Genomic DNA, 27,331 nt, shown 5'->3' on the forward strand with positions numbered 1-27,331 from the left:
GTGTCACGGGCGGGAAAATGGCCATGGATCCTGTTCGTAACCCGAGGCAGAGTTCACGAACCGAAGCAAAATTTTGCGGCTGGAGCTGGTCGTCACTCGAAAAGTTCGTGAACAGAAGCGTTCGTAACCCGAGGTTCCACTGTATATAATAAAAAGGCAATGTGCTCAGATGAAAAAGTTTATCAGTCAATTCTTCCTTCAGAAAGGACTCACATACTGATTTCTGAAATATTAAGTACTTCTGGATAAATTTGATTATTAGCCAGAGGAGTATTCAGGTTCCACAAGAAACATGAAAAAGAAAAATACTCTAAATCTATTGTAATTCTTCCAAGTTTTAATGCTTCTGTACAGCTCTAATAAAATATAGATCATGTAATATCAAAACATATGGGAGATAGGGCACTCAGTATATGAATTGTAAGCTGGTAGGATAGCAAGCAAGTGAGCCAAAGATGTCTTTTTAAGTGTGAGAAATAAATTATCTCATGGTACTGTATTTGGGTTGTTTCTGTTTTGATAGGCATTTATTTTGCCAGGCTATATTTATATCCACATCCTTGCCTTAAAATAATTATAAATGCTGAGCTATTTCCATTTTTATTATGCTAATTTATTCAGTTTAATTTTTTTCATTATTATTTTATTACTGAATTTCTGTTCCACCTATTTATTCCAACTGGGGGGGGGGGGAAGCAGCAAAAGTTTGACTTAGTCATTAAAATTATAAATAAATACAATTAGCTTTGTATGTTACATTAGAAAGATGAGATATATTATGCAAATATATGTAAATCAATTTAAAATCCCTAATTCAGGGACAGAGAATGCAGCCTTGACTTACTCTACCAATTTTTCTGTGCATTTTTTAATCTACTGTTCCTGTGAAATATTTTATCCTATAGAAAGTAAGGACAGGGTGGGAGAAAAAAATCATCATCATCATCATCATCATCATCATCATCATCATCATCATCATCATCTTTTCCTACACTTTTTAACAAATTTGCAGCATCTCCTAGCTACCATTTTGAAACAGAGAGCCTATCTGTTCTAGTATTCTGTGATAAAGGATGTTAACAGAATACTTACCCGGTGCATAACACGACATGGGTAAATCTGGGCTGCAAAAATTCAGACAAATACTAGATGGCAGTGAAGACATACATCTTGTGGTCAGCCCAGATATAGTAGTCTTAATTCAGGTTTTTATTCAACCAATTAATAAATTAAATCTGCACTATCTGAATAATTTGCATCTGACTGAAACAATCTCAAGAAAAACACAATCTGTTCTTTTTATGATATGTACACATATAAAGAAAGCATTTTTAAAAACACATTTGTTTTTTAAAGAATGCCTTGAGGATGTCACATGCTGGCACCCATTTTTTATAAGTTTTCATCATGCACACAGCTATCAGGCTATTCCATTTGGGGATAAGTACTGTTAGACAATGCACAGAAAAGGAGTAAGAAATAGTAAGACAAACAAAATTAAAGACAGGAAGGAAGAAAAAGAAAATGAAAGAGTTTGTTTACACCAAAGCCATTCATCATATTACTCCATACCTTCCTATCATAGCAAACCAGCCTTGCTTCCATCACATCCATGAACCATTTCATACATTCCCTTTTGTTCTTTAAATTTCTCAACTTCCTCTTTTTTGAGGATCTCATCAACTCCGTTAAGTACAATTTTCTTGATCTTTCCTTTCCTCTTGACCCTATTCACTCTTCTTTCAGGAATTTATTTCAATCCTCATTCAATCTCTTTATATCACCAAACTATCTTAATATTCTTCTTTCATTCACTGAGGTACTCAAGCCATATTTATTCAGCCTTTTCTTGACCTTATCTTCCCTTGTTTTGCCACAAACAGTTCTTAAGTACCCAAGTCCCACTGCATTCAATTTATTATTATGCTTCTTGTATATCCAAGTCCACTTCCATCTACCAAACTGGGCAAAAGCACCTTCCTGATACAGCCATTTGAGTTCCTTTTGATAAACATTACTTGCTCAGAGCAGACTAAATATGACCCACAACCATTCTACTCCTGTTTGCGTGTCTCAAAATTTTCTATTTTCCAATACAGTGGTACCTCTACTTACGAACTTAATCCGTTCCGTGACTCTGATCGCAAGTCGAGTTGGTCGCAAGTCGAAGTAAATTTTCCCATAAGGTTCAATGTAATTACCGTTAATCCGTTCCGGCATCCGCGGACCACGTGTCAGGGGTGGAAAAACGGCCGCTGACCACGTGGAATGGGCGGAAAATGGCCGTGGACCACGTGGAACAGGCGGAAAATGGCCGCGGACCACGTGGAACGGGTGGAAAATGGCCGCGGACCATGTGGCATGGGCGGAAAAATGGCCGCGGACCACGTGGAATGGGTGGAAAATGGCCACAGACAACGTGGAACAGGCGGAAAATGGCCACGGATCCGGTTCGTAAGTCGAGGCGAGTTCATAAGTAGAGGTAAATGTTTGGGGCCGGAGCGGGTCATATCTTGAAAAATTCGTAAGTAGGGGCGTTTGTAAGTAGAGGTACCACTGTATACCACGGTAAACAAATTAATTTACTTGTTCTATATTTTTTTTTAATCACTTATGGGTAACTTGCTATGTTCCCTCCATTTTCCTTGTCAAACACAAGTATCATGGTCTTTCATACATTAATTTGGAGATCCATATTCTTGATTGCATCATACAATCTATTTTACAACTGCTACAAATCATCTATTTTCAGCCAACAATATGCTTTCATCTGCATATAAAAACACACATATATATGCTTAACCAGCATGCCTTTGATGTTACCACAAGCATTCCTATATATTAAATAACCAAGGTGACATCATACATCCTTATCTTACTCCCTGTTCAATGTAAATGATTCTCTAAGATACTATTTTTCACTCATGTTTATTTCCATCATATACTACCATTATCTGAGGAGCAGTCTCGCCCCCTGTTATATCAGCCCGCCCCACTCGGTCCGGCAGAAGGGGCATGTTGCGAACCCCACCAGTCAATAAATTTCGACTGGTGGGGTCTAAGAAGAGGGCCTTTTCTGCCATGGCCCCCACTCTGTGGAACAACTTACCACCCAAGGTGTGATGTGCCCCCACTCTCATGACCTTCAGGAAGAGCGTGAAATCTTGGCTGTGCCAGATGGCCTGGGGACCGGATGGGGGCTCACACCAGTGGAAGTGGCTTGTGGGATAACTGATTCTACCCCCCCCCATCATCTTGAATGTTTTTAGCCTTTTTATGTATAGGTTCTTTTTATATAGTCTGACTTTTTAACTAATTAATGTGGGTATTTTTTTTAAAATTGTTTTCAGATTTTACTCTAACTGTGAGCCGTCCAGAGGTACCCTCTGGGGGAGATGGGTGGCGTACAAATTTAATAAACAAATAAAAATAAATAAATAAATAAATAAATACTACCATTATCACATTTAAAAACCAGCATTCAACTTCAGCCATTTGGGCTTCTTTTGATAAACATCAATTACTCAGAACGGACTATATACTACCCACTACGTTTTTACTCACTTTTGCATGTCTTAATTTTTATCCATTTTCCAAGATACCAATTCATCTACTTGTTCTAGTTTTTTGCACAAAGCATCCTATAATTCAAGCCTATTTATTTTATCTAAACCAGAAAACATAATAAACTTTCTTTGTGACATCAATTCATTTCTTAAAGACTTGCTGAAGAATAAAAATCTGGCATGTACACCCTTGCCTGGTATAAAGCCACACTGAATTTTCCCAATTTTGTTCACTGCCATCTCTTGTATCCTTTTGATCAGAATTCTGCCAAACACCCTGCTAGGTCTATAGGACTACAAAAATATCCTTGTAGAAAGTATGTGGCAACTGTTATAGAAACTTCAGCTTAGCCCAAAAGGATAGGATAAGGTGAGGGAAAAGCTCTAGATTGGCCTGTCTTGGGTCTCTTGTGTATAAGAAGGAGGAACAGAGAAACTCTGTCAGGTTTTCAAATTCTGTTTATATCAATAAAGTAGAGATCTAGTATTTCTTCTGGTACCTTTACCTGTCCTGGTCTACCTCAAAGGCACGCTTAAAAAGCTAATTCCCTATAGTTCTTGCATTCATTCCGCCAATATTTCTCTTTGTAGAGCGAAACAATGATGAAATTTTCAAATCCCTAGTCACAGATGCAGTCTTCACATACATTAAAGCACTTACAAAGCCATTATATTAGCAAACCACATTCATATTTTAGTAGTTTCCCAATTATACCATCTATATTTGCAGGCTTACCATTTTCAATATTCTCACAGCATTTATTTCTTCCTTTTCATCATTTTTCTTTTTTCTTTTTTGGCCACTAATATTTATAGATTTGTTCCAGGTGCAGTTTCACATACAGTAAACCAGTTACAAAGCTATTCTATTAGCAAACCACATTCATATTTTAGTAGCTCCCCAATTATGCTATCTATACCTGCAGCCTTACTATTTTCAATATTCTCACAGCATTCATTAGTTCCTTTTCATCAATTATTTTTTGGGACACTCACATTTATATATTTCTTTCAATTCTTCTCTTTGATACAGCACTACCATTATAAAACTCTAAAATACTTCTTCAAGCATTCCCTCACTTCATCCCAAATCATTCATGACTTTTTTTTTTTATCCATTCATTCTGGTGGGAGCTCCTTGTCTAGTCCTTCTCTAGAACAATTTTTATTTCTGTCAAGGTACTCTGTATTATATCTGCCTCTCTTAATCTTAATCGCTCCTTGTTCTCTTTATTTTTTGTAAATATTTTCTTCTCTGCATATGCGTTAAAACTCGATTACATTTATACAAAAAAGGCTTGAATAAATCCTTGTCCTCTTGGATATATAACGATATTAATCCATCATTTAACCTTGCTTCCACAGTGTTCTATAGTTCTTTCTTTTGGGAACATGTATTAACTTAACCATGAGACACAACTTAATATGCTTAGATTTATATTCTTTGGAACATGGAAATTGACATCTGGAGAAAGAGTGGATTCTCTGTGCCCTATTTATATCTAAAACCTTACACTTCAATAGGGATAAAATTATTGCTCCAACTATTCAATGGTTTTCAAAGATGAAGTCATTAGTAACACAGACATGAATTACTTTTTGACTATTATAATGAAATACAGCTACCATTTTTGAAGTGTTTATAGAGTTTTATATATGTACATACCCTGTATGTTTTGGGTTTTGTTTCAAGCTTTCTAATCAGTGAAAGCAAAAAAAAGAAAAGTAGTCTTCATCCCTGAAGTTTGTATCAGTGTTGAAAAACCTAAACCTCTGTCTATTGTTTAGATGCTGCAACTTGAAAAAAAAATCCCCCTTTTTGCTGGACTTCTGCCTTCAATGCAATGTACTGATAAGAACACTCCCAGGGCCCCAAGATTCTATGGGCCCCTTCACCTATAATATACCTATACTATTAGGCCATTAGCCCAAATGCAGAAATGGAATGCTAATACTGAATGGAACAAGACTGGGTGATCTAGAGTTTTGAAAAGGTAAGTAGATATGATTTTCTACTGAACAAGGGAGTTGCAATAGTATATGGAAATTACAAAACTATTGCACTGATTGGCTTAAGGACTTATGAAGAGGAATTAGAACTGTATCTGGAGAAGGAAATACAATATGAACAATCAGGACAGAAAAGTCAGAAGACTCATCTAATGTAAGATAGTGAAAAAAAGAGAATACAAGAGGGAAATTAATCTGTTTCACTGACTCCAGCAAAGCCACTGATTATGTAAATCATGCCAGAATGTGAAAGACAGTAGGTCTAATAAGAGTATCAGAACACCTGATTGTTCAAATAAAAATGTATTGTCCCCGGAACAGAAACTCAAAAACTTTGGCTTTGTAAAACAAGTGGATGATAGATTAAAAATTATTATGCTAGGAAAGGTTGAGGGAATTAAAGAAAGGGTAGTAGTGGGTAAGGTGGGTGAATGGGATTAAATTGATTGTTGAATGTCACTAGAAAAACTACAAATTATTATTAAAGAGAGGTCAAGATGGCATGCATTTGTCTGCACAGTCACCACTTGACTTGATTAAATAGCAGCTGACAGTCAACAGAAAAGAATAGTGCAATTTTAACAGCTAGGGCAGAATGTAATTGAGAGGTTCTTTAAGATGACACAATTTACTAGCACTTTCATTTTATATTAAAGGTTTAGTTTTTGGAACTTACCTCTAGTTAGTGTAAACAAAATCCTCAATTAATTGATTTGAAGAGAATTTCTAATTAAAGGTGCATACAAGGAGAAATAACATATACTGCTATACCAGTTATTTTCCCATATCAGTCATGACATGTCCTACGTTTAGGCTAATTACAAGTATGTTGATATCTTCTGAATATGTGGCATTAATTGGCAATCCTAATTTAATCTTTTTTTATCTTCCACAAATAGGAAACATAGATACATTGGCACAAGCCGTTGTCTACTCTGCTAAAACATAAGTGCACAAATCATATAAATAATTGCAGATTTCAATGTGTTTGACACACTGAAATAAGAAATCAAAGAGGATAAAACCCTACTGAGACAATTTTCATGCAGTGTTCATAAAATATTTGGCAACTTGGCATCACAAAATGTTTTGCTTCTAAGTTTTTTAAATGGAAATATTTCTAAGTCTTGAACAGGATAGAACCAACTCTTAGCATGTTGTACTTATATCTCCCATTTGTAAAGTAATGACTTAGTAATGATTAAAAATTGTAACAATATTTGCGGCAGTTATGCATATATATGTTTCATATTCTTTAAATGAGAAATTGAATTATCAAAGTGTTTGTATTATCAGAGTTTTGTTTGTACAGTTACTGATAATAATGAACACTGATAAAACTGTACAGATAAACCACTAGTATGAGATTAGGGTTGCAACCTTATGAACATTTACTTGGAAATAAGTGTCACTATACATTCACTATAATGTTCCTCAAACTGCAGAACGAAGGAAGGAGACAAACTTAATTTCAAACGGCCCTGTAAAAATATTTCCAACAACTTTGGTATATCTTTGCAAATCCATGTTTTGAGATTTTAAAAGCATATTCATATAGCCACACAATAGAGAACATGCATAATTAGTTTGGATTGCTAATATTTCTTAAACTCACTAGCATATAGGAAGTTTGTCTGGCTCTGACTCACAATACTACCAACTCTTAGAAAAACACTCATAATCTCCCATTTCAGTTTCAGAGTGTGTATGTATGTATCTATGTATCTATGCATATGTGTGTGTGTGTGTGTGTGTGTATGTGTATGTGTTTGTGTGTGTGTGTGTGTGTATATGTATGTATGTATATATATATATATATATATATATATATATATATACACACACACACACACACATACACACACACATATTACTACAGTATCCTTTTTTTTAGCCTGTATGTAAGCTAAAAATTCTGGTAATACAGATTGCTAACTACATCTTCATATTTTTTCCCCCCAACCCATTATTTTTCAAAATGAGAGAAAAATATTGATGAGATATATCTACAGAGCTTAGCTTTAGTCGATTAGAATTTTAATGAAAATATATTATGGAATGAAAAATAATCAGTTTTGTCATAAACCCATGGCAACTGATCCTCTTCTACCAAACATTCATATTCTGAAATTCTTTTGCATGTGATAAGACAGACTAAAGCTTTGTGTTTCTGGCAGTACAAGGTCCCCCAATTTTTTTTTTTTTTAAAAAGGGAATTGGTGGTCTTTGAGGGAAACAGAATGTCTCTTCACAGTAACTAATTAAATACTTGATGCCTTCAGGACAAATGCTTGGACTGCATTTTTTTTTTGTTTGTGTCAGGACTTAAAACCTTTCATGCACTTCCCTAGTAAAGAAATTAAAGCTCAATCAGCTGTGAGTAATCCTGATGATTCATAAGAGCTCCTGTTGTGAGAATGGAGGAAAGAAACAAAAAAAATATTTATTTCTTTTTCACTAGAAGGCTATAATTTTTCATTTAGTGAAGAAACTAGAATGGATTGCCACTACCCTGCGCAGAATTTATAATGTACAATAAAATACACTGAAAATATAAACATATAAAACTTATAAGAATTTTTTAAATGAAAAATACACTTTTGGATCACGCTTTGGAAAAGTCTCTTGCGTAACAAAATGGTCCTCTTAAAAAAACTGCAAAACAGTTAGAGCTTCATTTCTGCTACAAAGAATACTGCAAGTAGTCCTTGCTTAGCCACCACAATTGGGAGCAGCAACTCCATCGCTAAACCCTGTGGTCGCTAAGCAGAAAATCACGTTACTGCGATGGACTTAGGACATCACTTCCCATTCGGCCATTAATAAAGTCACTGTGGTCATTAAGTGAAACATCACGTATCTGTGACTTATGATTTTACTTCCACGTTCTCCATTAACTCTGCTTGTTGCAAACTAGTTGGGAAGCACACAAATGGCAATCACATGACCATGGGATGCTGCAACAGTTATAAATGTGATGATTGGTCGCAAAGCTGTTTTTTTTAACACTGTTAAACTTTGAACGGTTGATAAGCAAGACAGTCAGCAAGTGAGGACTACCTGTAGAACACATCTACCACAAAATGGCCTGATAATCTATCTGAAATATCAAAAATAATCTCAAAATCATAGATGTCATTTAGGCTATTCCTAAATGACAAGTTTAATTCCTATACAGAAGCCATAATAAATGGGAGATGGCCATTTAACTTCTCTTTAAATATATTCATTGAAAGGAGTCCTTCACGTCTCTCAACAGATGTATCCACTGTCAAACTACTCTTATCATTAATAACTATATTATTGGCACATGGAGGTAGAAGAGCTCTATTATAATAGCAAAAATGTGATCTGGGGCTGACAAATTACAAACTATTCATGTCCAAGTTTCAAGTGAAGCTAAAGCAAAAGAACAAAGCTAGCCCATTTCCACAATATGACCATGAGCACATACCCACTGTTTTCAAGAACATTAGGAATTGTGTGGAAGTTCTGAACCTCATTGATAGGGAACCAGAAGAACTTTGGAATGAAATCAAAGAAGTGATTATTATGGATGAATCTGAGAAGAGACTGCAAAGACCAAAAAACAGAAGAGAACAAACTGGATGTCAGAACAGACTCTGGAAATTGCCAAGAGAAGAGAAGCCAAAATAAAGAAAGATAAAGGTCTCAGGAAGGAACTTAATAAAGAATTTCAGACTGCTGTTAGAAGAGAAGAAGCAATATTAAAATGACATCTGTAAAGACACGGAAGATGGAAACAGTCACGGAAAAACAAGGACAGTCTTTCAAAAGACCTTCAAACTCAGAAGAAGGTTCCAACTTTGAATTAATATGCTAAAGGATGCCAATAGAAAAAATGGTAACTGATTCAAAGAAGATAAAAAATGGAAGGAGTATAGTGAAAGTTTGTACAGAAGAGACATCAACAACCAAAGTACCTTAGAAGAGATTCCCTATTTTCAAGAACCTGTAGTTCTAGAAGATGAAGTTAGATCAGTATCCCAGGAATTATCAAGTCAGAATGCTAAGGAATTGATGGCATATTTGCAGAAATAAGGCAAGCAGCAGCAGAAGAATCTGTAGATTCTAACCAAACTATGCCAGCAAACCTGGTGAATGATACAGTGGCCAACAGTTTAGAAATTATCCTTTATGTCACATGCTAGCAAAAAGTTCTAAGGATCATCCAATGCAGATTAGAACTCTACATGAAAAGGGAAAAGTCAAATGTTCAAGTTTGTTTTGGAAAAGGCCAAGGAACCTGACATGAGTGCTGATGCATGCCGGATAACTGAAAGCCAAAGAATACTAAAAAGAAATCATTTTGTGCTTTACTGATAGTAAAAAGATCTTTCATTGTGTTTACCACATCAAGCTGTGGAATGTCTTTAGGAAAATGGTTATCCAGAACATTGAATTGTCCTCATGTGAAACTTATACATAAGACAGAAAGCCACAGTCTGGATGGGACACGGAGAAACAGACTAACTCCAGATTGGCAATGGAGTAGGAAAAGGCTTACTCTGCTTATTTAATTAACCTTTATGCTGAATATACTATATATTGAGGGAGGCTGGATTGGAAGAAGATGAGTATGGTTTTAAGACTGAAGGAAGAAACATCAATAACCTGCACTATGCTGATGACTTTGATAGCTGAAAATGCAAATGACCTAGAAATTGTAGTAACAGAAGTCAGTGGGACTATGATTAAATATAAAGAAGCCCAAACTAATGACAACAAGTACAACAACAAAAATAGACAATGACAATACAGAGGTGATGGATAGCTTCTGCCTCTTAGGATCAGCTGTCAACAGTATAGAGAAATATTCAAGAAATATTCTGCAGACTTGTAGTTAATGGAGTATCAGTAGATACTCTATCAATAGATACAGAACAGTTTGTCTGAATTTGTCTTAAAGGACTCCATACTTTAAAAATTGGACACAATACAGAATGTGTTGTCAGTTCAACACAGAATAAACTGAAACATTATTCTGTATGATCTGGAAACTCTTCTACACTTGTCTTTTCTGCAACCATGCACCACACCACATCATACACCACAACTGTAATTGGCTACAATTCCAACTTTTTTGTATAAGTACTGTTATCAAGCCAGTATCCACTAATTAAAGAACTCTACATTTTTCTGTTAAATTTCATTCTGCCACTTTCAGCCATTCCTCTACTCTTTATATAGAATAACTGATGCAGTATCATGAAGTCAGTCACAATTCCTCCAGAAAACATGTAATAGAGTTGGACTTCCAGGGAAGAAATGGTGAACTGAAGACAGCTATACTAAAAGCGGAACCAACAATTGCAGCAGAATGAAGAGCCGGCAAGTACACCAGCTCTTCGATAATTCTTCTCCGGACAAGGAGAGGACTTGAGATCGCCACAGTTGCTCCTCATGAGGAGACCGCAAGACAGTGGGCTCCAGCAGGTTTTAGAGCTCTGGGAGATGACAGAATAGCCATATTGTTCAAACCACAGTCGGTGCCTTTGAAAGGACACTGGATTTACATACTTCCCTTTGTAGTCACTTTCGGAAATTGTTTGTTAATTGTTTTTCAGTTATTAGGAACCTTTGGATCAACATGTTTTAAAGCACCAGGTGAATTTTATTCAATCCTTGGTGAAATACATTTTAAATACAAGTTTAAGGACTTAAAAAAAATTTTTTTTTGGAATAAACAGCAAAAGGGTGATTAGAACTTTGACAAATGGACTAAGGGTCCAGGTGGATTTGAAATAAGATTTTGGAATTAATTATAAGAATCCTTCCTGTGGGAAAATGCTTTTGTTTTGAATTTTCTTAAAAAAAAAAACATGATAGGATGAGACATTGAAGGTTAGAGGGAACCAGAAGGGACTAACAACTACAATTAAAGAAGAACACTTAAATCTGACTTACTGATACAGAATGGAGCAAAATATTTTAATACTGGACATACTGAAGGATATTTTTGAACAATGGATCCAGAAGAGAATTTTAAGAGTGTCTGCTTCCAGAACTTTAAACACAGACTGTGTTTAAAAGATGTTATGAAAGAGGAACAAGTTTCATCTGACAAGATTGAGACTGATCTGAAAGTGAATTTAAAAATGACAGGCTACAAGAATGATACGGAAAAAGATGCTATGCTGGACATACAAAGGAAACTGGCTAATGTCTTAATAATTAAAAGAGATATACAAATAACAAACCAAGAGAGTGACCTGGATCATTTTCTTATATTGGATTTACAAAAGAGGCTTGTTCAAGCTTTAAAGAATTTTGTGAAATGGGATAAAGAAAAAAATGAAAGAAATCAAGAAATTATTTATACTTGTTGTGATGAAGGGGGAAGTCATTTCTTTATATATTTTTCTTTCTCTTTACTATATTACTTTTTCTTTCTTTTCTATTTTTCCTTCCTTTTTCTTCCTTTTCTCTTTTTTCTTTTTCTTATTTTTTTTAGATTGTATTAGTTCTTAGCTTTGTAATTGTAATTTTTAATAAAATTATTTAAAAAAAAAGAAAACACGTAACAGTTGTTGATTATAGAGTGTGGAAAATTTATACAGTAGTCTTATACAGTATGTAATTTAGTTGTTTCAGAGAAATCTGCAAATTACTTATAAATACAGTACAAAGAACCTGATTACATGGAAAAAAGTTTACAAACATTTCAGTTCGAAAGTACACGTTTCCTTATTTGAAACAGATTTTAAAATATTTTCAAAATGTTGTGACCAAGGGGGGACTTCATGTTATGGTAAGTTTAAGAGTAAACATGTAGAAAAGATTTTTTTTTTCTGAAAAAAGGTTTGTGTTCAGACATACTGTAAAATCTGGAAATATTTCCCTCTCATATAGAGCCAGAAAGAGAAATTGCCTTGCCCTTTATTTCATACTGTGAGAATGTGGTAGCAAGCCTGTAATATACAATATGACAAAAAATGACAAATCAGGAATTTGACTAATATCAGGACAAGCTAGAAAAGTATGCTGTATTGTTTCAGTTATTTAAAAAATATCAGGAAACAAGATTCAGTCAAGGTTTTAAGTCTGTATTATCGTTATCCTGAGGCTGGAAAATTATCCTTTGCTAGGAAGTGATGACATAGGTGCAAAACTGTCTAGAGGGAAACAATTCAGTAAGATTTCCTTGCAGATAGAAACAGAAGAAGATTCCAAGGCATAACTCATAATCAACCCTCCAGATGCTCAAAGAGTATCCACTGAAAATATTTTAGAATTCACTCTCATACTATAAGCATATTATAGATTCATGAGGCTTTCTCAATCTCAAAATATTTTTCAACTTACATATTTTGCAGGCTTTCTTAGCAACTTTATTTGTACTGAAATTAGCAACTGTATTATATCCACCAACAGAAGAGTCAAACATAAACTGACTCCTTATATTCAGATAATTTATATTTGCTATACCCAGTGCTGAACTTATCTACTTTGGTCCACTGCTACCCATAAAGTTAGAAAGTGCTGTGTCACTGCATGGGATAGAAACAGTGTAAATGTGATAATGGACTCTATAAAAAGCCCATAGTATCTGATTCTAGATCCTTACCAACAGAATAATATAACTACACATTAAGAGACTAGGAAGTCTTTTGTCTAGTATGAGATGTCAAGCAATGCTATCAATATCTTTATCAAAGGAAATTCACCTTTCATCACATACAAGCATCCCTAGTTTCTATATTCAATCCATAAAAAGGGATTAATGCAGCATTAAATTCCATTCTTAGGAGTTTTGTTCATGAAATTTAATTCAAGAGGTAAGTGACATCTGCAAATGCAGATAGCATCTTACCTCCACATATAGCAACTTGAGTGTTTTTTCTTGTTAGCCTGTTCCAGACTGAATGTGTGGTACTGACACTGGATCGGAACTAATAGGTACCTATCCATGGTTTATGAGGCCATATTTAAAGATTTGAAATATATTGATTACTAATTATTCTTACTGGGTAATACTTTAAAAGAGAATTTATTTCAGAACAGAGTTTATCTGGGTTATGTGTAATATGGAATTCTTACTGTGCTCTAATAGAAATTTATATGGGATATCCTGGGGTCATTGACAATATTTTTTGTATCAAATAGTTCAATAATGAATTGGCAATTTTCACAATGTGCAATTTTCACAATGTGCTCATAGATGCACCTCTGCATCTATGAGAATGAACACCCATTTCATGGCAGTAGGCAATACTGATTCCTTGGGTCATTTCTTAGTATGATTTCCCGATAGATGTCAGTACTCAAAATAGCCAGAAGTTATTTTTGCATGAAGTTTGCTGCCACATTTGAGGCAACTGAAATGGGGATGAGGACAAAGTGAGGTTTATTTGCAAGTTCAAGATGGCCACAACAAAGTAGTAAATGTTAATGGCCCACAATTTGCTTCAGAGGAGATTAAATGTTTTACATACTTTATCCTTTTGATACATTACTTCTGCATCACAGCAATCAGCTACTAATTGATTATGAGCCATCAAGTCATGATCAACTCTTAGCAACCACATAGATAGTTTCAAAGACTGGTTGACATACGTGCACATACTTTTGAAGTACATTTTTACAACAAAAACTGGTATACTTCTTACTGGCATGTTACAACAATGCACACACCATGTCTTGCAGCTATCAGAAAATTATGATTAATATCAATGCATCCTGTTGTTGTCAATAACCAAGAACATTCTTTATCATAAATAATCCAGATATCTCCTTTATGACTTGATGCTGTACATTAATCAAGTGTAGAATTCAGATATGACATCAAAATGGACTGCCAAAACAATACATTCAAAATCCGGGTGGTACTCTGTGATAGTACCTGAAGAAGCCAAATTCAACATAAAAACAAGTGCCAGAAAGGTTATAATATTATCCAGAACAAAAATGCAAGTTACCTGAAAAAAATCTGATTTATAATTCTTTATTTAATCCTGTAAACTCTGCTGATAAAAATATTTTATATATAACTCTATTGTCAGTACAATCAGTCTCACATTAATGGAGGATAATTATTACATATTTGATTCTCTGGAAATTGGTGCATGTATCTGTCTCAATGAAAGTTATGCTGAATCTACTAAACTGCTGAATGTACTAATTTTATGTAGTATATTTTTGGTTGTTATGTAATGAAAACGTTTACCTATAAATCCAGCCTTACCTGTGTGGGTGTGGGTATGTGTATTAGTTTGTTTGTATGTGTGTGTGTGTGTCTGGAGCAACAGTTGTTTCTGTGAATATTTTCAAATATATTTTATTAACTGTAGCTATATTGATCCAGCCCAGCTGTTTGTTCATTCTCCCCATAAATTTATTCATGTGAGTTTTTAAATTAATTCTGGGATATATTAAGAGCACTACTATCTTAGTGAAATGATATCATTCTGAACAACTGCAGAGAAATAATGATATAATGAATATATCTTTAAAGAACATTTTAGAAGATTTTTTATTCTTCTAAATATCTGTTATTACACATAATACAGCTTCACAATTTTAATTGAATAATATATATTTGTAATTAATGATGGTGGCATTTGTCTTCTTTTTAAAATTTCATCTAGAGACTGATCAACAAACCAATCTAAACTGAATGAAAGTTTCTATGTAAGGAAGTATATTTATGTGAATGTAACAGAATATTACAAATGTGTACTTAAACAACAACAATAAAAAAAAAATCATGCAAGGAAAGCATTCTTAAAAGTATGAACAAAACCAACAACATTGTATAGCATGTCATGCTTTAAAAAAAGAAAAGAAAAAGTACTTCAAAAAAAGTGATTTTGAAAAGTAATTTATCTTTGACAGTATTGCTCTATATTATGGAAGAAGTGCTGAACTTCCCAATCATGAAATGATTGAACTGCATTGCCTATAAAGATCTCCTAGGTAAAAACACTTATGAGAAAAGGAAGTCTGAAAATAACTATTTCCTTGGGTACTGCAAGTCCAACTTTAATTCTAAGATACCATTTAAAGAACAGTTTAAAAATGCTAGCATTAAGATATTATAAGAAAGAAAACCAAAGCACATAACGCAGATTAAGTAGTCCAAAGCACATAAATGTATACATCAGAGATAGTCCTCGTTATCCGACCACAATAGGGACCGGAATTTAGGTCGCTAAGCGATTTGGTCATTAAACAAATTGGATGTGATGGAATGTATCTACGAGGAGGAGAGTGATGTGGGAGATCAAGGCTATCAGGAAGGAGGGGGTGCATTCCAGGAGGGAAGAGGAGCCAAGAGGCAACACAGTCTACGGGGGAGCATGAGAAGACTAAGAGATTCAGGATAGCCACTCCGTAGAATCTCACAGGGTATATCCACTAGTTGCTGTAGTATAGATTTAGCTTGGCAAGATTCTGTCTATCAGGTGTAGGCAAATAAAGGAACTGTACTAGACTGGACTATTTCATTGTTGTTGTTGGGCTGGGCCAGACATTGGAACTGATTTTATGATCTTTTTTACAATGGTTGTTAAGTGAATCACCACAGTCGTTAACTGAATCATATGGCCGTTAAACGAATCATATGGTCGTTAAGCGAATCACATGGTCGTTAAGCAAATCCAGCTTCCCCAATGGACTTTTTGCCGGAATTCATTAACCACTATGTGATTTGCTTAATGACAATGTGATTCGCTTAACAACCATGGTGACTCGCTTAACGACTATCGTAAAAAGGTCACAACTCATGATCATGTGACTATGGCGATTGTAAAGCACTTTTCCCAAGGCAGGTGTAACTTGGGACCATTGTTAAACAAACAGTTGTTAAGCGAGGACTACCAGTATTCCAATGTTTTAAAACATTGAATGACCCAGTGACTTTCTACAAAGCCAGTTTCTCTGCCATTCTCAGCCATTTCAACAAACTGAACCAATAATAAAACAAAACCACAACAAAAAGAGTCTATTTCATTATTGCCTACTTCCCATTATTACAACAAAGACTGCAAACCATTCTTGTGCCTGTGTATTTTAGCCTGATTGTGTTGTAATGATGCATCATGTATGAGTTGTCATGCACATGAATTAGTGGGAGCAAATAGGTGCTATACTATTCACTTCGTAACTAGGCAACAATGTTTTGCCCTGCTTTTACCCCCCTCCCAAAAAAAACCCTGTAATGTCTGTTGAGGCAGTTCTCTTGCTATCTGCCTGCCAATAAGGTGTAGATCCGTGAAAACCAGCTTTGATTTGGCTTGATGATGCACTTCATGCCCCAGACACACTGATATTACATTCACTGCAGTGAAGAGGCAATTTAATTTGCCTCAAGAGGCACTTTGCATCACCTAAAAGCTTTGACTTGTAGCTCCATTAGTCAAAAGTGGCATTCAGCAGCTGATGAGAAGCATCAGAAGAAGCTTCTGCACATATACAGAATATGTTAGAGCTTCTTTTGAATATTAGAATTACAGCAGCAAGCTAAAGGAAACAAGGACACTTTGTTTTTAGAAGTAATGGGGACAAAAAACTTCTCAAGTAAAAGACAGTAAGGGCTGCGGGAGGGATTCCCCCCTCCCCCACAATCACCACCAGCTGAAATTGACTCCAGAGAACAGAGGGGAATCAGCACAGTACTGTGCCACCCACCCCCAATCCTTTGAGTCAGTCCAGAAGGATACCATGGTCGATGGTATTGAGAGCAGCTGAGAGGTCAAGTAGGTCAAGGATGGATACACAACCCTCATCTCGCCCATGCCAGAGATCATCCAAAAGTGTGACCAATGCTGTTTCCATCCCATACCCGGGTCTGAATGCTGTCTGAAAAAGATCCAGATAATCCACTTCATCCAGGGTCCTCTGAAGCTGTTGCACAACCACCTTCCCCAAAAAGGGGATGTTAGATACTGTATGAAAATTTCCAGTATAGTGGGGTCCAGTGATGACTTCTTAAGGATGGGGCAAATCAAGGCCTCCTTAAGAGGTAATGGAACAACTCCCTCATTCAAAGAAGAATTAACAACCACTAGAACCCACTCACATGACACCCCCGGGCCACCTTAACAAGCCAGGAGGGGCATGGATCTAAAGAGTAGGTGGCTGAGCTCACAGTCCTAAGAATCCTCTCCACTTTATCAGGCCCTACAGATTCAAATTGTTCCCAGATAACCAGGCAAGACTCCCCCCCCAGGCATCTCCTCCAGACCTGCAACAAGACCAGCATCTCACTGTGACATCAGTGTGAACAAATTCTTCTGCACACCCCTGCAGGGGGTTCTCTGAGCCCTCTCCATCCAAGAGGACGCATGTCACTCAAAACAGGACCGCAGGATGGCTATCTGCAGATGCGATAAGGGTGGAGAAGTACTGGCACTTTGCCGCCCTTACCATCACAAGGTAGGCCTTAATAGTGGCTCTAACCCGTGTCCAGTTGAGTTCATCCCCTGTAGAACACCAGCAATGGTCTAGACATCTCTTATCTCGTTTCATCTGCTTTAACTCCTCCATGAACCACGGGGAATGATGGGATCCACAAGAGGGAAGAGGTTGCATAGGAGCAATCCAATCCAAAGCCTTAGCTGCCCTCTTATTCCAAGCAGCAACCAAGGAACAACTTCCAGCTCCCTCTGAAACCCATTAGGGTCCATCAGTCACTGGGCAGGACTGATCTAATGTGTCCAGTCTCCCTGCAGTGGATGGCGGTGCCAGAGAATCCCATGGAAATCAGGGAGTGATCTGACCATGACAAGGGGGACACCAAAAGCTTCCACAATTTCAGATCACAAAGCCACTGCTCCGACAGGAACACCAGATCCAGTGTGTAACCACTATCCTGTGTCAGGCTCTGGATTATTTGGGATAAGCCCATGGCCATCATGGTGACCATGAACTCCTGAGCCACCCGCGAAGGCAGACTGAAGTCCCCCAAGACCATAAGTCTAGGGAACTCCACTGCCAACCCAGAGATGGAGTCAAGGAGCACAGGCAGGGACACTGCTATGCAGCAGGGAGGCTGGTACAACAGCAACAATCCCAATTGATCCCTAGAACCCAATTTAATAAACAGGGTCTCACATCTGGTGACCTGTGGTGCAGTGCCAAAAGCGATTCCTGGATGACAATCACCACACCTCCATCCCTGCCCCAGAGTCCTGGCTGATGCCACACCTGAAACCCAGCTGGGCATATCTCAGAAAAGGCCACTCCTCCTTCCGGGCCCTGGCAGGTCTCGGTAATACATGCAGAGGGTAGTAATACATGCAGGGGGTGGGTAGCTGTAGAGTGGCAGACGACTATGAACCCTCCCCCCTTGTAGAATCTATTCGCCTTTCTTTCTGCAAGTTCCAGAGAGGGAGAAGATGCAGATGAAGGAGGCCTTATTGCAGACCAACCTGGCATTTAGAAGCAGCAGGTGAAAGCCAGGGCCTCTGAACGTCCACTGACTAGGTACAAGGGCTGAGAGCAAGGAGCTGAATGCGAAACCAGTATGAGACACTGGTGCCCCATTCCCTGAGAACAGCCCACTCCCTGTCTCCCTCCATATCTCCAACCCATCACCACCATAATATTTTGGCTCACCCACATCCTCCCAAAGGCCACACCATCCCTAATCCAGGCACCTCCACTCCCAAAGCTGGGGACCTCCCATAGCACTCAATCTCATCCATCCCAAGGAAGGGAAGCCAGGCACCCTGAGGCACTTCAGGTTCATTGGCTCTCACTGCCATTAGGGTGCCCAGCACCCACCTCTCCCACTTCACCCACAAATACACACACAGACTCACACAAACTCACACTCACAGGAACCTGTCCCTGCCACTCTCACCCATTGTTAGGGACTCCCTCCCATGCACCCAACCTAACCGATCTCCTCCTCAGGCTCTCACCCAGAGGAGGGAATCAGTACTCAATGGGAAAATCTCACAGTCCTAACTAGGTACTAGGTAATCAAGCACCTAACCAGCAGATGGAATTATGCCAAAGTGGTTGTCTTCTCCCTCTTTGGAACTTGTAGAGAGAAAGGCGAATAGATTCTGCGGCGGGGGGGGGGGCATACTAGTCTGCCACTCTGCAGCTACCCACCCCCTGCCAACTACCACTAACACCTCCAAAGTTCTAGAGCCCTAGTAGGCCTTACTGACAAAAAGCTGCCAGAATGTAGTTCTCAACAATTCATGGCAGCAGCTGACAAGCTGATATAATCTAAAGGGGTAGAGACACCTGCAGCAAAAAGGGACCCTGTCACAGCCAAGGCTGTAAATGTAGCCTCTGTTCCATCCTCCGGTCCAAATTTCAAATTTTGAAATTTGATCTCAAGATGATTGGAAATATTATAAAATTGTTAGAGTTTATTACAGTCACAGAGAAGAGTTGGAAATAAAACATGTTAAAAATAAAATTAAGAAAACCCCAAAACAGGATAAGAATGTTACAGTTGGTGGTGAGTTCATCAATGGGCAGTCAAGGTATGTCTGATTTGAGCAGTACAGGTAGTCCTCACTTAACAACCATTTGTTTAATGATAGTTCGAAGTTACAAGAGCCTTGGAAAAAGTTCTTTACAACCTATACTCGCACTTATAACTGTTGCAAACCATCACACAACCCCCCACAGTCACAGTCACATGATCATGATTTGTGATCTTTTTTATAACGGTTGTAAAGCAAATCACTGTGGGTGTTAAGTGAATCATGTGGTCATTAAGCAAATTCTGGCAAAAAATGACCATTGGGAAAGCTGGATTCGCTTAATGACCATATGATTCACTTAACGATCACGTGATTTGTTTAACTGCAATGATTCACTTTATGACCATGGTTTTAACATTGGGTCCAGTCATGTGGTGACTCACTTACTGACCACCCTGCTTAACAACCAATGTTCCAGTCCCTATTGTGGTTGCTAAGTGACGACTACCTGTATAACAGGATTTGGCTACAGTCAAGGAAACTAAATCATACTGGTATCTAATATTAAATGGTTAGTAACTCTACTATAATCCTGTAAAAGATTTTAAAAATGACTAGTAGTTATAATTTACTAGAAAATGAATTAAGTTCTCATAATTACAGGACAATGAGATTTCCAGTTAATTAGGAATAAATTATTCTGAACTCTGGATATTTTTAATTAATATTTTTGCTTTTAAGCCAGTAGCCTGAAAAATCAGGGAGGCAACATTAGGACATTTTCCCTTCAGTCATTTGTTTAGATGCACATTAAAAGAGATTTTCTAAACAACACAACTTTGCACTGTCTCTATACTTGCCTACCCAAGGTTCCATTAGATGTCCCAATTATCAGCCCCTTTTCAAAACTCACTTTTATTATAAGAATTAGCAACTCTTCTTGAATTGTTGAGTATTTTAAGAACTGATATCTGATAATGAAATTCTCCCTTAGACATTGTGCAAGGAAAAGTGCTACTAGACTCCTCCATATTTTCTCCCTTAGAGATATACAAGTAGCCTCATCATTACTATCTTTCAATCAGCAGACTCAAGTTCATCCTGTTTGCCCAAGACTGAATATATCTCTGTTATTAGTATAATTGTCTTTTTTCAGTTTGCTGCATTATTGATTGCTATGGTGCATATTTTTCTGATATGGTAAACTGCATTAATGAATATTATTTTTATTTTTTTAGTGCAGTCAAATCTGATGGCCATAAATGAAGAGCCTATGACCAGGCAAGCCCGTCATAAATCAAAAGGTTGAAGAGATCTGGATTCAACTGAACACATTTTGGAAGGAGTATGGAGTTGGAATGTTCATTTTGAGCAGTGAATTTCAAGTGGTACATCCAGAGATGTTTGGGGTTCCTCAGACTTGGTTCTGATTCTTGCTGTTCTCATGGAAAGTCTATACAATCTCATCTATCATAATCACAAAATTTGATTTTGTGATTATGATAAATGGGTATAACAAATGTCTGAGAGAGCATTTAATTTAAGGGAAAAAAAACAAGCAGATTATTTTGAAGAAGAAAAAGACTGAGAAGAAGAATCTATTTTGTCTTCTGCAAAAGCCACCAATGTCAAGCAGTGTTTTATTTTTGCTGATGCCCCCATTTCTAAGCTATAATGCATATGCAAGATTCTAAGCATACCATACATCTCCCCTTTCATTCTGCTATTTAACTTTTGCTTCTAGGAGCCAACTCATCATCTTCCCAGCTGTCCTTGCAGTCTTTAAAAAAAGAAAGGAAAAAAAAAACCTTCTGATCTTTCTCTTTGTTATTACATCCTATAGATTTAAAACCACTTGATTCTGCATCCATCCCCCATACCCCCATCTGTTCTCAACTAATTTTCACACACTTTCTTTGTTTAATTACTGTTATTAAGAATCTGAATTTACAAACATAGCTGATAATCTTTTAAACTTTCTTCATTGACACTTTCAACAATCTATAAATAGAACAAGTTGTGTGGCATAGACTGAAGAAATGTTACAAACATGAATGGGAGAATTAACAAATGATTACGAATTGTTTAATACATTTACTTTTCTCACACAGTTCACATTTCACTGTATGGAAATTCTAACTTCCATTTGTTATAATATCTGAAATATTGCTGCTTATGGAATTGGATAATAAACCATTTTTCCTGTACCCACAGGTGCACTCAAAATTTCCATCTTTGAAATCTTTCAATGTCATTATTCATGAATCTTTATTTCTGTACAAATATTGTTTCAATATAAATACTACCTTATTCTACAGGTTGTCCTTACACCTTATTGCAGGGCATCTTAATTGCTAATAATTTGATAACCTATTTATGACACCTGATACCCAGGTGCTGAGATACTTTTTTTCCAAAACTTATTCAGATATAATATATTCTGTTCTATAACATTTAGGTAATTATCCAGTTAAAAGTTAATCATATTTTCATGTTATAATATGAACCTCTAATCACATATATTTAATTATATTTCTTATTCTTCTGAAATAATGTTATGATGCAAGTGCAGTTCAGGAAGCTAATTATATTTTTTAAATTGAATATCTCTTGCCATAATTTTAGCATGCAGTCAACTGATTATATGCCCAGCTGCCATTGTGTTGAGTGTAAACACTGAACATTGCTAATCCAGCACAACAATGTTACCATTTTGCCCAATCTGGATACATTTTCCTGATTTCTAATAAAAGTAGATGGTCAAGTTAGTTTGAATTCACATCTATCACTTATCAAAACAAAACAGAAACCTTAGGGTTGCAAGAAAGCGGAGTTAAAACCAATTTAGAACCAAGCAGTGGATTGCTACGAAACAGTTAAAAGTTCCTTTTCTTTGATACTTCTCTTTCAAAACTGCATTATTATAATGCAAGCTTTCTGAAATGTGTAGTTAGGCTTCTCAAGAACATAAAACCTACTATTTCAGGTCTAGCCTAGACCATTTCAATATCTGCTTTAAAGTAACCAGTGATTACTAACATTATATGTCTTTCACAGATTCAGTTGATTATCTGAAAGTGCATTCTTCCTTCCAACTTGTTGGAACATTCTTTTTAACATTACAGTACTTTTGTTTGCGGCCCTGCACAATTTTAAATGAGGTAAGCATTTTATCTACATATGGGAAAGTTAGAAAACGATAACCCAGATGCTTTCTCAGCTTTTGCAAGAAAAAGTTGCTGACCAGGGTTTGGAAAGAGGCGGAACAAAGGAGAAAACCTTTCAAAAGTGATAAGCTATCATGGTTCAGGTTGGGTTGCCAGCAACTCATTTTTCTAATTGCAGTGATAACATTTAATCAATCAGCATAATTATATACTTTCCAAACACTCCACAGCACTGATTACCAAAATGTGAAACATGTCTCGCTAAAGAAGTAAGAGTTGTTGCTTGATACAATGCAAATTCTTTTCACATACTTTAATACTTACGAAGTAGCCTAGTGAAATGGACCATTTGCTTCAGTTTGGAGAGGAAAAGGCCCAGTTTCCTAGAAAAGCAGCCATATTTATGGCCTTTCCATTTCATTACAACTTAGTAGGAAGAAAAGAGGAAGAGATGGGTGGCTATGTAAATTTGATAAATAAATAAATTTGATCAATAAAACACTGCAATGGTTTTGATTCTCAAGACTGGCCTTGGGGAGTTGTATCTACTGGTTTCTTGCTTCTATGTCAGAGAGGTGCCATGTACTGAGAAATCTTTGCCTTTGGGTTGAAGAAGTGGGAGTTCAGGCATCATACTATTGGTTTCTGTAGGGCGCCTGGCTTTTTTTAGGGAGTTTGAGAATGCAAAAAGTGGTTTTAGTCCATTCTATACTAGCAAGTGCCACTCAACAGGGTTCACATGACACTGGTCCCCATACATTTTACAATGCTGAGTATCACTGCTGCTTCAGGAGGCTTGCAAGTGATTTGGTTTTCCCTTGTGTTATGGCTGAGCCATAAATCAATACAGTTGTGAAAATGTTGCAACAGAGTTAAGCTATTTGTGGTTGGGATAATAATAATAATAATTTATAAATATAAAAATCATTATTAATAACTGCAAATATAATTCCTAGTGTGTGATTTACTTTGTGCATCTTTTAAAGTGTTAAAAGGATTATTTAAAGTTTTAGTTTAGAAAAGAGGTTTCAAAACGTTTTGTTTCCTTAGACTAATTTCTGTATTTTTGATCTTACAAGAAATTGATACAAAATACACCGTTTTCCATCAAATTAGCACAATATAAATCTATTATTTTCCTCCTAAACATCCTGCAGTCATAATCTGGACTACTGCTTATTCTCATAAGTGTCATCCAAGCAAGAACAGTTCATGGGATACAGCAAAGAGCCCCTTCCCATCTCAAATACAGAGTTTAAATCAGTGGACATATTCACAAAAATAACAATACATGCATAATGAGAAACAAATGATAATATATGCTTAAAGATAAAAAATAATTAAAGAGAAAGCTGTGCCAAACATACTCACAAAGTAGCTTCAAAACTTAACCAATTCTTCCCAAATGCTCAGGCATGGGTATAATTGAAACAGAACCATTGTTCATATCAACACAGGAGGTCTTCTGTACCTGCCTGCATCTCGGATTCAGCGACAATGAATAATAGTCATATTACTACAAAGCAACCTTGTCAAGAAGCTGCATCTGTATTTTTCCTTCTTAAAAAAGTAATCATAATAAGGCTATCAATATGCTGTTATTACTGCATTGTGCTTAACTTCATTATGTCTAATTTCATGTAATCAAGCCCACAAATGCACATGAATTCAGATGCTAAAGCATTATGAGAAACGCAAACAAAAGAGTTTTTTAAAAATCCCTTTCTTAGCTAGTGATTCCAGTGATGCAATCAGGAAAAGGAAGGAAGAACTGTGTTGCTTCATTGTTTTATTTTGAGTTTATGTCCAAGGTTAACATGTGATAAAATTTCCATTTGTAACATAAGGAAACAGTTTTCTACTACTTCCAAAACAAAGGGTGAAGATTTTATTTTGTAAATAAAAGTAGATGAATAGGGCTTCTAATACATTCCCCTAAGCAGCACAATATTCAGAGTTGATTGTAGTAGTTTGCATCTATGATTTATAATTAAAATGCAACAACTAGTCTCTACAGATTGTAACTTATAGTAATAATGAACATATGATACATTTACTTAGGGGGTGTGAGTGTGTATTCGTGTGTATGTATTAAGTCACTTCAGGTGACTGCCTGAACAAGTCTTGGCAAAATTTTGGAAGTGGTTTGTCATTGCCTTCTTCCCAGGGCTGGGAAAGAGTGACTGGCCTGAAATCATCCAGCTTCCATACCTAAAACATGGTTAGAACTCATGACCTTTCAGTTCCTAGTCAGTGTTTTTAATCACTACACCAAACTGGCTCTCATTTCAACATTAATACATTTAATTTATTTGAAACAGATTAATAATATGCTAAAAATATTTTATAGAAAGGACAAACCACTAGACTTTTTCTATCTAAACTACAGTTATGATGGGACTTTTGATTTTCTCTATATTCAGTTTTATAACTGGTGATACATTTCTCAGTGACCTACTGAAGATCAGAAATCTTGCCTGCACATCACTTGCCAATCATAAAGTTGTGCTGCATTTCCCAATTTTTGTTAATTGCCACCACTAATCTACTTTCAATCAACGTTCTGACAAAAACCTTCCCAGGAACACTCAAACCAATCTAGTTTTTGCATTCAGTCTTGCTAGCTTTCTCTTTGTGAGAAATTAACAACATACTTCCCATTGTCAGGCACAAACAACAGCCACAGCCACTCCATTAGCAAAACATATTTATAGTTTATCATTTTTGCAGTTACATTATCTACACTTGCAGTCTTGTAATTTCTTAACATTCTTATTGCATTTCTTTTTTTCATCAGTTATTTTATTCAGCATTAATGTTTATAACATTCAGTTCCATTTTCAGTATATCACTGTCTCTCTCATAGAAATCTCTAAAATACTCTTTCCAGCATTCCCTCACTTCAGTTTCATTTCAAATAATTTTATCACTTTTTTATTTTTAATTACATTTACTCTGCTGGAGACTCCTTGTTTAGCCTTCTTCACCCACTTCCAAAACAACTTACTTCCATTAAAATCACCCTGACTTTCTCTCCTTCTTTTAAACTCAATTATTCCTTGTTCTCTTTGACTACATTCTTTGCAAATATCTTATTTTATATATACACATAAAATATATTATATCCTTATTCCCTTATGTGCATTTATCTCATCCAGACTCTTTCATGTCATTGTTCCATCAAGCATCCTTTTTATCCTTCACATTAGCATAACTTTACACTCTTCTGTTCCATTCTTTAATGTAATTATTTTCATTATGTTCCAAGCATCTTCCCCATCCCTTTCTTTACATTTCTTTTCACACATTCTCCTAGAAGAATAATCTATTTTCAAATACTTTTTCATTCAGGACACATATTTTTTTTGTTCTGCTGTCATTCTGCTATCACTCTTGTTTAACTTCAGTCCTTCTCTTCTACATTCATTTTCCTTTAGATCCTCTTTTGACATGGTCAGTCCCATAATTTGAACTTCTAATCACCCTTGCATCCTTCATTAATTCTTTCAATCATTAATTATAAACAATCAAATAAATCATGTTTTAAGATGCATATTCAATCTTTGACAATAACTTTCATATATTCAATATATATGAATATACCTATGCTTCAAAAACTTATATGAAACAGACCATTTTCATTCCTTCTTGTATTTCCAAATGACCCAAACATTTTTTTGTACTCTCTCATGTCATGTAGCAAAATAATTTACCCCCCTCTGCATCGCATTCATTCAGAATATTGCACAAATTTCCTCTTTGGTTCTTCCATTATCATCATTCACTGGAACATAATATGTAATTATCATCCTACTTATGAATTCTGACTTTCATGTACACCCACAACAGCCTAGATGACACTAATTCATACTTTCTTGCATACATCTTAGCACTCATAATTATATCTACATCTTCACTTCCTTGCATGTATTCATCAATTCTTTTTCACAAACAATAAGCCATCTTCATTCAGCTCTATTAATCCTTCCTCTTTCTTTTGTTTCACAGAGACACAAAACATCTTTTTTTCTTTCTTTCTTTCATGTCATTCATTCACTCATGATGCTTACCATTTACTCTTCTTTCATTCCTTATCATAGTCTTTTACATGCTGTGGACATCAGCAGTTGAGTTCTTAGATATAGATATAAGCCTCCACCACCCATTATGGCTCTGGTCA

At 36.2% G+C, this 27,331-nt stretch overlaps 1 protein-coding gene across 9 annotated transcripts in view; it reads right to left on the minus strand.

Annotated features, from left to right (window-relative positions):
- ARHGAP28 (Rho GTPase activating protein 28) overlaps positions 1-27,331 on the minus strand; it is an 88,850-nt gene that overhangs the window by 44,591 nt on the left and 16,928 nt on the right. For 2 of the 9 annotated variants that reach the window (XM_088131065.1, XM_088131061.1), the window contains exon 1: positions 24,523-24,812. The exons of 6 other annotated variants lie outside the window; for them this stretch is intronic. The gene's annotated coding sequence lies outside the window, so the exon portion shown is untranslated. Of the gene's footprint in view, positions 1-24,518; positions 24,813-27,331 lie in introns of those variants that run through there. One more of the 9 variants, XM_088131062.1, reaches the window with a different exon arrangement.

Source organism: Python bivittatus, unplaced genomic scaffold (assembly GCF_059951505.1).
Source record: "Python bivittatus isolate LINGU-HERP-01145 unplaced genomic scaffold, Pbiv_v1 ctg000840_np1212, whole genome shotgun sequence".
In the NCBI taxonomy this organism is placed as follows: Eukaryota; Metazoa; Chordata; class Lepidosauria; order Squamata; family Pythonidae; genus Python; species Python bivittatus.